This window comes from Meles meles, chromosome X (genome assembly GCF_922984935.1).
Source record: "Meles meles chromosome X, mMelMel3.1 paternal haplotype, whole genome shotgun sequence".
NCBI lineage: Eukaryota > Metazoa > Chordata > Mammalia > Carnivora > Mustelidae > Meles > Meles meles.
Window position 1 is genome coordinate 84535493 of NC_060087.1, and position 15460 is coordinate 84550952.

Below are 15460 nucleotides of genomic sequence, written 5' to 3' on the forward strand. Positions count from 1 at the left end.
ACACAAACCTAGAGAAACTTAAATGTTAAAACCCAAGAAAATCTGGTTCCTAACCATCTAATTGCCTTAATCCTCCCTCCCCCAAAACCATTAGTATTACTACCAACTGGTACATTGTTTCAGCTGAATTCCTCTGAATATTAAAATATAGATACCCTTAGCAACCCTACTATGGGAGAGATAATTGAAACAATCTTTTTTTTTCAAAGTTAATTTTTTTTTATTTTTTCCCATTTATTTTTTCAGCGTAACAGTATTCATTCTTTTTGCACAACACCCAGTGCTCCATGCAAAACATGCCCTCCCCATTACCCACCACCTGTTCCCCCAACCTCCCACCCCTGACCCTTCAAAACAATCTTAATTCTGTAGATTCCAGAAAAAAAATTTCCAAATCTTGCCACATAATGAATTAGATATGTTGTGGTGGCAAGTGTGGGGTACAAAAAAGAAAAACCGTAGGAGTGAATAGTGTGAAATATTAAAAAAAAAAAAAGCACATGTTTGGGATCCTGTAAATTTGAATTCCATTAAAATTTATTTCTAAAGTAAAAAAAAAGTTTATATCCATACCCAAGGCCATGATATCTGATAAAGTAGACTTTGGAACAAAGAAAATTAGAGGCATAGAGGATATTACAAAATGGTAGAAGGATAAATCCACCAGCAAGACCAAACAATATTTAATGTGTACACATCAAAACACTGAATCTCAAAGTACATGAAGTAAAAACTGATGAGGTTGAAAGGAGAAATGACCATATCCACACTTATTGCTGGGGTCTCAACACCTGTTTTCAGGAAGTAATAGAATTACTAGAGATAAAATCATCAGCAATATTGAAGAGCTGAATAATGCAATCAATACAGTAGCATAATCTACATGATATATACCAGAATACTCTGCCCAACAACAACAGAGTATACATTTTTTCAAGTTCCCATGCAACTTCATCAAGATAGACCATCTTCTGGGCCATTAAACAAACCTCAACAAATGTAAAAGAACCGAGATAAAGAGTATGTTCTCTGACTATAATGGAATCAAACTATATATCAAAAACAGAAAGCAAATAGAAAAGTAAACACTTGGAAATTGTAATTGACATCTATCATTCCGGTTCATTGTTCAGATCCTTGTCTTAAAACCTAGAGGTTAGGGGCACCTGGGTGGCTCAGTGGGTTAAGGCCTCTGCCTTCAGCTCGGGTCGTGGGCACCGGGTCCTGGGATCGGGTCCTGCATCAGGCTATCTGCTCAGCAATGCTTCCTCCTCTCTCTCTCTGCCTGCCTCTCTGCCTACTTGTGATCTCTCTGTCAATTTAAAAAAAAAATTAAAAAAACCCTAGAGTTTGGAAATAATGGTCTCCTGAGCTCAAGGACATTTTGTCGTGGACCAGCACGAGAAGTCCCAGGGAAGACCAAGAGAGAATGGTGGGAAATTAAGAAAAACAAGAGTCAGAAACCTCGGATCAGGAGGTCTCCATGGGCTGATGACCCAGTGGATCCCCAACATGCATAAGAGACTTTATTTTATAGTTCAATAACAAGAATGTTTATCAAGGAGCTCAAGGTCAGAGGACCACAATTCACACCTCATGGCTTTGCTTAAAAGTAAAAAAAAAAAGAGTTTACTCAAGCATATTTACAGAGGAGCTCAAGGATCATGTCAGCTTGACCCAGAGAGCTTATGTAAGCCTAATCAAATAGTGAGTGAACTTCTGGGATTGAGGGAGATAGCCCTTGGCAAAACTCCCTTGACTTCAAGGACTCTGTCAGCTTGCAGTCAATTCCCCACAACATGTCAGGCTGAACAAAAGAAAACTTATTCCGAATACTTCAGAGTATTGTTGAGAGCAAGATTAGAAGGAGATGGACAGTTTAGAAGGCTGTTACATCAGTCTCACCTGACATTAAAGCTTGTACTATACTAAAAAAGAAAGTACAGCTTGCTGATGTTAATGAAATCAGCTTCATAGTTTATTGGACTTGGGAGGTGAGAGAGATGGTGCCTATCAGGTTGTGGTGGTTGTTAGATTAAAGAGGTCTGAAAGAAGGCAAGATTCAGATGCATTTCTAGTGTATAACTCATGAATGTTCATACTTCTGTTCTTTATGAATACCATTCTATTTTCTAAATGGTTCTACATAGTTAACTTCTACTTCATGATTTCCTCCCTGATTATGCCATCTGTCAAATAAAGCTCCCATATCTAGACAGGTAGATAAATTTGCTTTGTGGGGTTTGTATGATTGTTCTATCCAGGCAGGTTGACACTTCACTTGCCCTACCATGCTGTTAGACCAAGATGAGGTATATAGTATGAGACCACTGATGTGTCTTCAAATTTGTATGTTTTTTCTTAATTTTGAAATTAATTTCATTTTAAATTTATTTTTTATTTAAAATAAAAATGATGGTAGCTCTCCTTAAAAAAAATAAAGGCAAAGATTTTTCCTGGGATAATTTTGGCAAAGGGAATCTTCATTATGAACATGTGGATATGAGCTTCATCTTTCCCAACGTCAGGAGAATAATGGAAAGATGGCAATGAGGTGTCCCCAATAAGACTCCCAAATAATTGGAGCACTGGGTGTTGTGCAACAAACAATGAATACTGTTATGCTGAAAAAATAAAAAAAAAAGACTCCCAAATAAGATAGTAAGTGATTAGGCAGCCTAATTTACAACAATCACCCCCTGGGACTCTGAAACATTTTTGTTCTCCATAGTATTTTTCTTTTCTCACTGAAAGTGAAGAGTGATAGAACTGGAATAACTGAGCAATTCTAACTATAGGTCTGACATTATTAAGGTGAGAGTATATAGAAAGTTTTGTAACATTTCTATGCATTTCTATATATTTATGGACACTTCCTTCTACCAACTTCTCCACAACACTCTCTCTACTTTCCAATCCAACAAAGCAGTGTGAAATGGCATAATGAATTCCAAGACAGAACATTTCCAGAGAGGGATATGGAAAACACACAGGATGGAAGCTCAGGGGGGCTGGTTCAGGATCACTGTAAGTATCCTGACCAAAAAATAGGGAATGTGCAGGAGAGGCAGATCAACCGGAGTTGTGTTGGTCTTATATAGAGATGCTAGGAACTTTGTTGAGGACAAAAGGAGTTAACATCTTTGATCATCTAAGGGTATGTTCACACAAACAATTCAAAAGGAACAGGTTGACTGAAGGGAGGTCACAGGAAGTTGACTAAAGGCAAAGGGGAAATTACTGGCAAGGATATGGAGCAACTCCTCACCAGATGCCACAGTTTGGCTCAAGCTGAGTGTGGAGGTACATACTCTCTAAATTCCTTGTTAGAGGAACACGTAGGGTTTTCAATACATAGGATTTCCTGGAACCTTATTAAAGGAAAATCATTTTAAATATCTAAATTTGATTATTTGGGAGTTAAATATTCAAATAGGGAGAATGAAAAACTAGAAAAATCCATGTCTGGTAAAAGAAAAAGTTAAAATCATGTCAATAGTCCCTACATGGAAACCTTTTAAAGCTCAGTGGAAGGTTGGAATAGAACACCAGTGTGGGTCTATTCTACAGTCTTAATGCCATGTTGTCTCCCTTCTCTCCCATCCCTTCTTTTCATCCTTAGATTCCGTATGGAATAAAGTATAACAAGACATGGCTAATAAATTCAATCCAAAGCCATTGCAGTGTCCCTTTTACCACGGTCAATGTAAGAGAGGATGGTGAAGCCAGATGAGTGGGTACAGGGAAGACAGGGAGATAGCTCCGCAGGGGCCACTGACCTCTGACACTTGCTGTTGCCTTCAATCCCTGTAGTTCCATTACTTTAAAGACCAAGCCCAGTTCTTTATTCAGTATGTTAGTGCTGCCTCTGCATTGAATGATACCAACTACAGGATTTGTGATGAGAAAAATCAAAAGGTATGTGTTGAGGATATTACCCATGCTTAGTTCCAGTGCAGAAAGACAGGCCAGTGGCCAGTAATCTTAAAATGAGAGTTTTTAGTGCTTACCCCACCTCTCCTTATCTATCTATGCATGTCAATCCCTCTGCTGTACCCTACTCTGTACAGAATAAATTGGAGCCAGAAGAAATGGAGCAGCTAAAGGTAATGAAGACTCAAGGCCCATTGTATGCCATACCCAGACCTAGCTCTCCTTCCCCCAGCTCCCAATTTTCTATCACCATGACAGACTTACAGTGGCTCTCACCATCTTTCTCTGCAGCTGACCATGAGCAAATGCTGTATATCTCCCATAAAGCTCTTGACCTCCATAAACTCCACTTTGACCCAGGTGCAACTGATAGAAAATAACTGCTATTCTAGGGGTCTGCCTGGAAGGGAGACTGAAGAATGGTAATGAGGGAAAGGTTGATGCTGGCCCTGGATCCCTCTCAGTCTTCTGATGCCTCCTTTCATCTTTTTGAAAAGTTGATGGGCCATGATATAGATATAATCCTGAATTGAAGAAACTACATGGCTTCCACCATACAGATAATCAAAGAGAATTTCCCTGAAGTGAAGCCTTATGTCCACTGCTGGTATTATGGTACAGGGTGGAACACAGGGGGTAGAGGGAAGATTTGTCTCTGAGGTCATGGATAGTAACTGTCACTCTAAGTTCTTCCCCCAAAACTTTTGTCCTTGAACTTGTGCAAGAACAAACTGTACCAGCTGGATGGCTTGTCTAACATTATACAGATGGTCCCCACAGTAAATATCCTGAACGTCTTCAAAAATGAGTTGGGAAGGGGCGCCTGGGTGGTTCAGTGGATTAAGCCACTGCCTTCGGCTCAGGTCATGATCTCAGGGTCCTGGGATCGAGCCCCACGTCGGGCTCTCTGCTCCGCAGGGAGCCTGCTTCCTCCTCTCTCTCTGCCTCTCTCTCTGCCTGCCTCTCTGCCTAGTTGTGATTTCTCTCTGTTAAATAAAATATTAAAAAAATGAGTTGGGAAGAGAGCCAGATTAAAGTTGGGGTTGACAGTGGGTGGTAGTGCTCATCAGAGTGATGACAGGAGTCAGGAGAAGATACCAGAGCAGGAGGGAGGGCACAGGTGTTTAGTCCTGGGGCATTTTTCTAGTTCTTTTCCCATATTTTTCAGGTACCATCAGTCTGGGAGTTAGGCAAGATGAAAGGGCTGAAGCTTGAAGAGCTGTGGCTGAAAGAGAACCCTCTGTGTGGCATCTTCCCAAACCAGTCCACCTAGGTAATGTCTGTAGTAACTTCTGTCACCCCTCCTGGGGAACTCTGTAACTTGGGAGCCTGAATTACCCTCTCTAGGAGGGGGTCCCCTCTCTCCTCTCTCTGTGTTCCTTACCTGTGCTTTGAGGTCTTTTCCTTCAATGACCTGCTCACTTGTTCTTCTGGTCTGGGCTGTTTCCCCACTCTGTACCCCACTCTGTACCCAACTGTCTCTAACATTTCTTCCAATGAGAATGCTCCAGGAAGCACGGGTCCTCCTCTCCAGGACCAGAAGTGATCACCTTGAGCCAGATGTTAATACCTGAAATGACAAGGGTCCTCCAGCCCATGGCCTCATGCTGAGACAGGCCTTCCTACTCCCTGCTGAGATGGGGCTTCCCTTCTCACCCCAAGAAGGAAACAAATGGGTCCCCTCTCTAATTCTAGGCTGCCTGCCCCATGCTGAGGGCCGAGGTCCTGGGCAGGGATGATGCTCTTCCTCAAGGTCCTATTCCTCTGGCCCAATGTTAGGAACTGGGCCCTCCTTGGGAGAAAACAGGGTTGCCTGAATCAGGGAGCCAGAAATAGGTGACTGTCAGTAGGCAGAGGGCTTTCTGAAGCAGGAATGGAAGGTAGAGGGCAGAGGTGCTTGAGGAGAGAGGACAGGCCTCTCAGATGCACTTCTTCCTCTCTTCCCTCCACATATCACATCATCATGACTGGTCCTTCAGAGAAGCCCTGGGCAGCCTGACATGACAATAATCCTTCAGGCTAGGAACTGACTGAGAGAAGCACAGGTGCATTGGGCCATCAGGAGGGAAGGTGGTAATCATAAGAGGGTGCCTCACACCCTAAGCTCCATTCTGACCTGGGGCTTCATCCTCTACTCCTGGGGAAGATCTCCTGCTCCCACGGCTGACTTGTTCCCCATCCCCATCTCAGACTGAGCTCACACAGGTGACAAAGTTTCAGCTAGCACCAGTAGACCCCCAGCCCAACACCTGCATGTTTTCCATTCCTTCCTTGGGTGCCAGGGCCAACTAGGGCAGATGAAGGAAAGAGCTGCAGCCAGAGAGCCATTTTCTCCTTCTCTCTTCTTCCCTGATTCCCACCACCAGGTAGAGCTTCTTTCCCTTACATTTGCTTTGCTTTCTCTTCCTTCTTTGTCTCTTCTCCCTATGTCTTTCTTACATCTCCCCTCTTACCTTCACTCCCTCTTCTGTCTTCATCCATGTCCCTCTCCCTCCCTGCCTCCTGGGCCTTGCCTCACTTACCTCCCTGCCCCGACATTCTGGGTCATCCCTGGGAGGTATCATGGTCCTGCAGAATGCTACACCCCTAGTGAGGTAGCAGAGCACTAGTTTTCCACCCCATTCCCTTTTCTTTCTGGAGCCTTTAGTAGAGACTTGGAGGCAGGAAGGGAGATAGGGAGGGGAAGGCATCCCTGGAGCCTGGGCTTCAGGCACTGAAGAAGGGAGTCAGGGAAGTCTAGGTGGGAGGGAAAGTCTAGGTGAGGAAGGAAAGACGGAGAACCTTTACAACCTAAACTGCAATTCATTTCTTTCTATTTTTGGCCTTGAACAGTGCCATCAAGGATTGCTTCTCCACATTGTTATGTCTTGTAGGTGCCTACATTCATCTTTTTCTCCTCCTATTAACATTGATGACCTCCACACCAGCCCTGAAGCTTCTGGGGACTTATACAGGTTATATTTTTATATCTGACCCTTAGCGCATTGAGGTATATAGAATCCTGACAAGAGCATGACTGTTCTTCCTGGAAAATGTACACACACACACACACACACACACACACACACACACACACAGAGAGAGAGAGAGAGAGAGAGAGAGAGAGAGTCATTTACCTATTTACCCAAAGTTGCATATAATAATAGAGACTTACAGGATCCTATGTTGAAGACTCCTACTGTAGTCTTGCTGATAGATTTTTGGGAGCCATTTCACCCATGACCTCTGGCCCTTTTTCCCCCTGTGCCTATACATGCCCTTTTTCACCTATTGCAACCTCCATGGTCTGCATTTCTGATTTCCTCTTCCCTTCTTCAGGATGGCCAGGTGTTACCAACAAGAACTGTAATTTGCTTTGAAGCCTCCAATGCCCTGTAAGGTGAGGATGAACCAAGCATGATTTGGGATGTTGCAAGGGAGTCTTTGTCTACCCCATAGTTTCAAGGTGTCTTTTGATTCCAGGAAAGCTATAAAGGATCTGAGATTCTTAGGAATTTAATCCTTCAATATCTGCTTCAGTAAGTACCCTTGGGACCATAAGGCGAAACAGGGCTGGAATGGGCCACCCAAGCATAGGTCTGCTCATGGGTTGAGGGGAGCTTTCAAGTCCCCATGGGGGCCCAAACTACAGAGATAGCCTATTTATTTTCTTTGTTCCTCTTTATGTATTACTTGATCTATGACTCAGGAGACTGATAGGATCTTCTCAGTGCTTACCACAATGAGGGGTGCTTTTCCCTGACCATTCCCTTCAACCTTGGAGATGCAGCCTTGTGAGTATCACAGCTCAGACTCCGCTCCTGGGCCATGTGTCCCCCCAGCAAACACAGATCAGCTCCTGGAAACATCTACACTGCCTGACCACCACCTCCCTTTCCTCTTTTTCCCCTACAAAGAGCTTGGAAGAATACTTCAAGGACAGTAGGGATATTAAGAAGGTCAAGAACCCTGGTAAATGTGAAAATCAAGAAGATCAGCATGGGAAAAGGGACATGAAGATAACATATACAGGGTCCAAGGGCCTAAGGTTTCTTTCTGTTTCCCCCACAAACCTGCAGGTTCAGCTGCTAAAACATGCAAAATATGACATTGTTGACTCCCTCAATATGTTGCCTAAAACTCAGCATGACCTTAATTCCTATGTGGTGGACCTGAGTATCCAGATGGTAAACAGGTGTTTCCTCCCTTGGGCAGACCAAGAAAGTCAAAAGTGGGTAAGAGGTTCAGAAGGATATTGAGAGCCTTAGTAACTGTTCTCCCCTTTCAGGAAACAATGCTCTGTTTTTATGTCAATGGGGTTTTTAAGGAAGGCACGGATCTATAGAGTCCCCTCCCCAGATATCTCACTAAATCCTTCCCCTGGCTGGACTACCTCCCAATTTTCCCAGCTTTCCAAGTTACTCCTTCCCCTCCCCTCCCCTCTCATCCCTTCCCCTCCCCTCCCTTTTCTTTCCCTTCCCTTTCCTTCCCATTCCTTCCCTCCCCTTCCCTCCATTTCTCCCTCCTCCTCTTCCCTTCCCTTTCTTTCCCTTCCCTTTCCTTCCCTTCCCTTCCCTTCCCTCCCCTCCCCTCCCCTCTCATCCCTTCCCCTCCCCTCCCTTTTCTTTCCCTTCCCTTTCCTTCCCATTCCTTCCCTTCCCCTCCCTCCATTTCTCTCTCCTCCTCTTCCCTTCCCTTCCCTTCCCTTCCCTTCCCTCTCATCCCTTCCCCTCCCCTCCCTTTCTTTCCCTTCCCTTTCCTTCCCTTCCCTCCTGCCCCCTCCCCTCCTCTTCCCTCCCCTCCCCTCCCCTTCCCTTCCTTTCCCTTCCTTTTCGATTCTTTTGTGTTCTCCCATCCCCACCTTGCCCCAGACTATCCTGGACTGACACACCTCCATGCCTTTCTGACTCAACACAGCTCACATGTTAGAGGCACAGGCTGTGGCATTTTATAGCTCTCATCTCATTTCCTTACTTGGTGACCTTGAGCTGATTATCTACCCTTTCAGTTTCCTGATTTGCAAAACAGGCTACTAGTATGCTTATCTTGGTCTGCTTTAGAAAAAAATGAATGAAGTGAACATGTATTTGTCAAAGGATCTGATACATGTTGGGGGTCCTACTCCTGGGAGTTGATTATCCCTACTGTTACCCTCTCAGTCCTTGAAACACCTTCCTATCTCCAGTGAAAAATTGTCCCTGTCTGGCTCCCATCAGGGTACTGAAAGACTATCAAGTAAGTCCCTGAAAGGGGAATACTGCTTGTGTGAAAAATATATACAACTCTAAGGGGATATTGCTGTTTGTTCTCATTGAAGTAGAAAGAAATTCTCAAGGTTCTGTCCATGCTTTCACTCTGACCTTCATCTTGACTTCTGATAGCAATTCCAGGTAAGTGCTGTGTTGTAGGTACAACATGGAACAAACACCCATCCCAGTCTGAGGACAATGGTGTAGGAATCTAGTGGTACAGCCTAGAGGTTTCCTCAGTGGAAAGCCAACAGGTAGACCTAAGGAGAGGTCTAGGATCATGGTTAAGAGTGTGGACTCTGGAGTCAGAATACCAGATTCTTTTCTTGACCTCAACACTCACTAGCTAGCTGAGTGACCTTGGTCAAATTATAATACCTCAGTGACTCACTGTCTTACTTTGAAAATGAGGATTGAAGTATCCATTCCTTGTGTCTCTGTAAAAGGTAAATACATTAGAATTAAATCTATAAATCTAGTGAAGCTGGTAGACAATTCCTCCAAAAATGATCTCTGTGGGGAGGGGGGGCAGAGGTACCAGCCAAGGAATCCAGAGATCGGGCACAGTAGGGATATGGAAGGAATCTGGTTGCTAAGTGGCAATGGGAACAAGAGGGTTGTTGGGGGTAGGGTTGTCCATTTCTCCAGTTGTCTAAGGGTTCAACTTTTCTCTAGTCTATGCATTGTGAATGATGAACTGATTGTGGGGAATGCCAGGACCAAAGAAACTCAGAACGCCATCTCCATTCCAGTTCCCTCACCCTCTGCAAGCTGCATGCCTACCTTCTCCCAGAAACAGCAGGAAATGATACAGGCTTTCTCTGCTTAGTCTGGGACAAACCTCCAGTGGTCTCAGAAGTGAGTCTTTAGATTCTCTAGGGATAGGAGAGAGCTGGGAGGAATGAAGGAGTGAAGGAATGAATAATAGGAATTTATACTTAATCTGTACAAAATAACTATTTGGATGTTGTGCTTCCAAAAAAGTAAGCTCATGAAAAATACATATTAATTTTATTGTGATATACGTAAATAATTTTAAAACAATATAATGTTCAGATGATACGAACATGTATATATAAAATCCTAAGGAAACTACCAAAAAACTATTAGAATTAATAAACAAATTCAACATAGTTAATGGATACAAAATCAATATGCACAAATAAATTTTAATACCATACACTAGTAATGAACTGCCAGAAAATGAAATTAAGTAAATAATTCCATTTATAATAATGTTAAAAAATAACATGCTTAGGAAACAGACCCATAAATACAGAGAACAAATGGATGGTTACCAGAAGGGAGGAGGGAGGGGTGGTGGTCAAAATTGGTGAAGGGGAGTGGGAGGTCCAGGCTTCCACTTGTGGCTAAAAGGTACAGCATTGGAAAAATGGTCAATGTATTATAATAGCATTTTATAGTGACAGATGTTAGCTACAGTTATGGGGAGTATAGTATAATGTATAGACTTGTCAAAGCACTATGTTGTACACCTGAAACTACTATAACATTGTGTATCAACAATATTTCAATAAAAAATTTAAATAACATACTTAGGAATCAAATTTAACAAAAGAAATATAAAATGTATACTGAAAAATCTGCAAAACATTGTTGAAGTAAATTTTAAGAGGCCTAAATAAGTAGAAAGAATCCCATGCTCCTGAATCAGAAGACTTAATATTGTTAAGATGGCAGTATACCCCAAAGTAATATACAGATTCAGCACAATCCATATCAAAATCCCAGCTTGTTTCTTTATAGAAATTGATGAGTTAATCCTAAAATTCATATGCAAATGCAATGGACCCAGAATAGACAAAATGTTCTTAAAGAACAAAGGTGGAAGACTCATAATTCCATATTTCAAAGCTTACTACTAAGCTAAAGTTATCACATGGAACTGACTTAAAGATATCATATAGATTAATGCAATAGAATTAAAGTTCACACACACACACACACCCTCACCTTTATGGACAATTTATTTTCAACCAGAGTGCTAAAAACATTCATAGTAAAGAATAGTCTTTTCAACAACTGGCTAAGGAACAACTGGACCTCCACTCACAAAAGAATCAGTGTGTACCCCTATCTCACACCATATACAAACATAAATTACTATAAAAATCTTTTAAAAGGTGTCTGTGCCTGCTGCTCCTTCCTGTAGCTACCCTCTGCTTTCTCACCACCCACCATAGCCCTCCTGCACTCCAGCTGCATCCTGTCTTGTGTTGCCACTATTTTCCACCCAGGCCTCACTGCTATGACTCCTACCAGAGTCAGATTCTGGTGGATCCATGTGGGCATGTGGAGATGGGGCCCCCAGAGTCCATCCTGGGAGTTACAGAAGCTTTTAAGAGAGACACCAACAGCAAAATAAATAAATAAATAAATATAAATTAGAATATGGTGCCTACCCAGATGATATGGAAAGCCTTATGTACTCCCTAGTATCCAGAAGGCAAAGACCAAGATTGCTGCAAAAAAAGTAGACAAAGAATACCTGCCCATCGTGGGAGTTGCTGAATTTTGTAAGGCATTTGTAGAAGTAGCCCTGGGTGAGAACAATGAAGTCTTGAAAAGTAGCCAGTATGTCACTAAGCAGGCCATTTCTGGAACCAGGACTTTGAGGATTAGAGACAGTTTACTGCAAAGAGTTTTTAAGTTCAGCTGAGATGTCTTTCTGCCCAAACCATCCTAGGGAAATCATACACCGATCATCAGGGATGCTGGCATGCAGTTACATGGTTATTGATACTAAGACCCCAAGACATGCAGCTGTGACTTCATAAGCACTCTAAAGGACATTTCAAAAATGCTACAGCAAAATGTTCTTCTGCATGTCTGTGCCCATAATCCCACAGGAGTGGACTTTCACCCTGAGCAACGGAAGGAAATAGCAACTGTGGTGAAGATAAACAGTATCTTTGTATTCTTTGGCATGGCCTACCAAGGCTTTGCCAGTGGTGATGGCAACAAGAATGCCTGGGATAGTTGTCTTTCTCCGATTGACTTATTTCACTAAGCATGATATGCTCTAGTTCCATCCACGTCATATGATCTCCCTGATATGAGGACATGGAGAAGCAACATGGGGGGGTAAGGGGATAGGAGAACAATAAATGAAACAAGATGGGATTGGGAGGGAGACAAACCATAAATGACTCTTAATCTCACAAAACAAACTGGGGGTTGCTGGGGGGAGGTGGGATTGGGGAGGGGGAGGGGGCTATGGACATTGGGGAGGGTAAGTGCTATCGTGAGTGCTGTGAAGTGTGTAAACCTGGCGATTCACAGACCTGTACCCCTGGGGATAAAAATACATTATATGTTTATTAAAAAAAAAATTTGGAAGGGGAGGCGAACCATAAGAGACTATGGACTCTGAAAAACAACCTGAGGGTTTTGAAGGGTCAGGGGTGGGAGGTTGGGGGAACAGGTGGTGGGTAATGGGGAGGGCACGTTTTGCATGGAGCACTGGGTGTTGTGCAAAAAGAATGAATACTGTTACGCTGAAAAAATAAATAAAATGAAAAAAAAAAAAGAATGCCTGGGATACATGCCGCTTCATCTTCATTGAACAGGGCATTAATGTTTGTCTCTGCCAGTCCTATGCGAAGAACACAGGCTTATACAATGAGCATGTGGGAACCTTCACAGTGGTCTGTAAAGATACTGATGAAACCAAAAGAGTAGAGTCACAGTTGAAGATCTTGACCTCTCCCATGTATCCCAACCCTCCAGTCAGTGGGATTTGGATTGCATTGATCATTCTGACCAGCCCTGACATGTGAAAACAATGGTTGCAGGAAGTAACAGGCATGGGCCACCACATCACTAGCATGTGGACTCAGCTGGTCTCCAGCCTCAAGAAGGATGACTTTCCCCACTACTGCCAGCACATCACTGACCAAATTGGCATGTTTTGTTTCACAGGACTAAAGCCTGAATAGGTGCAGATGCTGACCAAGGAGTTCTCCACCTACATGACAAAAGATGGCCACATTTCTGTGGCAGGGTTCACCTTGGACAATATGGGCTATATTGCCCATGCCATTCACCAGGTCACCAAAGTAATTTCCCTGGTGAAAGGGAACACAGACAACCTTCTTGTCTATAGCATCTGCTGTTGTGAGATTCACAATGAGGGAGAAGGAGGGTGATGGTTGTGAGCAGGTCATTTCTTTAAACCACAGTAATTAACAATCAACCATTGAATCTGTTTATCAGAAAAGAACATGTAGTGAAATAGGGCAGAGGCATCTGTGGCTGGTGCCTGAAACTTTGTCTCTTAAAACCAAACTCCTGCTCATCTTTAACTCCAGCTGTTCCAAAAGAGTTTATGTGTACAAGAAAGACATAGCCTCCCCCCAAAAATAACCTTGTCAATCATGCCATTGCAACCAATATTTCAGAAACCTTAACGGAAGCACCTTATGGTGTTGGGGCACCTCTGATGATCCAGCATGAGAATAGTAACTGCAAGAGTCTCTGTGAGAAGAATATTAAAAAAAGAAAGCCAAAGTTGGTGGCATCACAATTCTGGACTTCAAGCTCTATTACAAAGCTGTCATCATCAATACAGTATGCTAATGGCAAAAAAACAGACACATAGATCAAAAGACCTCTCCCATGTAGTAGATCAAAAGAACAGAATAGAGAGCCCAGAAGTCGACCCTCAACTCTATGGTCAACTAATCTTCGACAAAGCCAGAAAGAATGTCCAATGGAAAAAAGACGGCCTCTTCAACAAATGGTGTTGGGAAAATTGGACCGCCACGTGCAGAAAAATGAAATTGGACCATTTCCTTACACCACACATTAAAATATATTCAAAATGGATGAATGACCTCAATATGAGAAAGGAATCCATCAAAATCCTTGAGGAGAACACAGGCAGCAACCTCTTCGACCTCAGCCACAGCAACTTCTTCCTAGGAACATTGCCAAAAGAAAGAGAAGCAAAGGCAAAAATGAACCATTGGGACTTCATCAAGATCAAAAGCTTTTGCAAAACAAAGGAAACAGTTAACAAAACCAAAAGACAACTTACAGAACGGGAGAAGATATTTGCAAAGACATACCAGATAAAGGGCTAGTATCCAAAATCTATAAAGAGCTTAGCAAACTCAACACCCAAAGAACAAATAATCCAGTCAAGAAATGGGCAGAGGACATGAACAGACATTTCTGCAAAGAAGACATCCAGATGGCCAACAGACACATGAAAAAGTGCTCCATGTCACTCAGCATCAGGGAAATACAAATCAAAACCACAATGAGATACCACCTCACACCAGTCAGAATGGCTGAAATTAACAAGGCAGGAAATGACAGGTGCTGGCAAGGATGCAGAGAAAGGGGAACCCTCCTACACTGTTGGTGGGAATGCAAGCTGGTGCAACCACTCTGGAAAACAGCTTGGAGGTTCCTCAAAAATTTGAAAATAGAACTACCCTATGACCCAGCAATTGCACTACTGGGTATTTACCCTAAATATACAAACGTAGTGATCCGAAGGGGCACATGCACCCGAATATTTATAGCAGCAATGTCCACAATAGCCAAACTATGGAAAGAACCTAGATGTCCATCAACAAATGAATGGATAAAGAAGATGTGGTATATATATATACAATGGAATACCATGCAGCCATCAAAAGAAATGAAATCTTGCCATTTGCAATGATGTGCATGGAACTGGAGGGTATTATGCTTAGTGAAATAAGTCAATTGCAGAGAGACAACTATTATATGATCTCCCTGATATGAGGAAGTGGAGATGTAATGTGGGGGGTTGAGGGTGTAGGAAAAGAATAAATGAAACAAGATGGGCTCAAGAGACAGACAAAGCATAAGAGACTCTTAATGTCACAAAACAAACTGAGGGTGGCTGGGGGTAGGGGGCTTGGGAGAAGGTGGTGGGGTTATGGACATTGGGGAGGGTATGTGCTATGATGAGTGTTGTGAAGTGTGTAAACCTGGAGATTCATAGACCTGTACCCCTGGGGCTAATAATACATTATATGTTTATTTAAAAAATTAAAAAATTATTAAAAAAAAGAGTCTCTGTGAGAAGACTTATTTCTAACATTAGCAGTCAACCTCGTGTTTTTCCTTCTGTGATTGAAGAAGCTTATCAATAGACCTTGTTTTGGAAATCATGTTTCATGAAAACAAGCAAGTGTGCTGCCATTGCATGAGGAAAATAAAAGATGCTGTTTCCTGTCTTATTTAAGAAAAAAAAAGCTCTTCTTTTTAATACTTTCAGGCATTTTAATGTTCCTCTCTAC

The 15460-nt window shown here is 42.6% G+C and overlaps 2 pseudogenes; both read left to right on the plus strand.

Annotated features, from left to right (window-relative positions):
* The first annotated feature begins 2307 nt into the window (after positions 1 to 2307).
* LOC123934703 lies at positions 2308 to 10023 on the plus strand (annotated as a pseudogene).
* An 832-nt stretch (positions 10024 to 10855) lies between these two features.
* On the plus strand, positions 10856 to 13330 carry LOC123934704 (annotated as a pseudogene).
* Positions 13331 to 15460: the final 2130 nt, after the last annotated feature.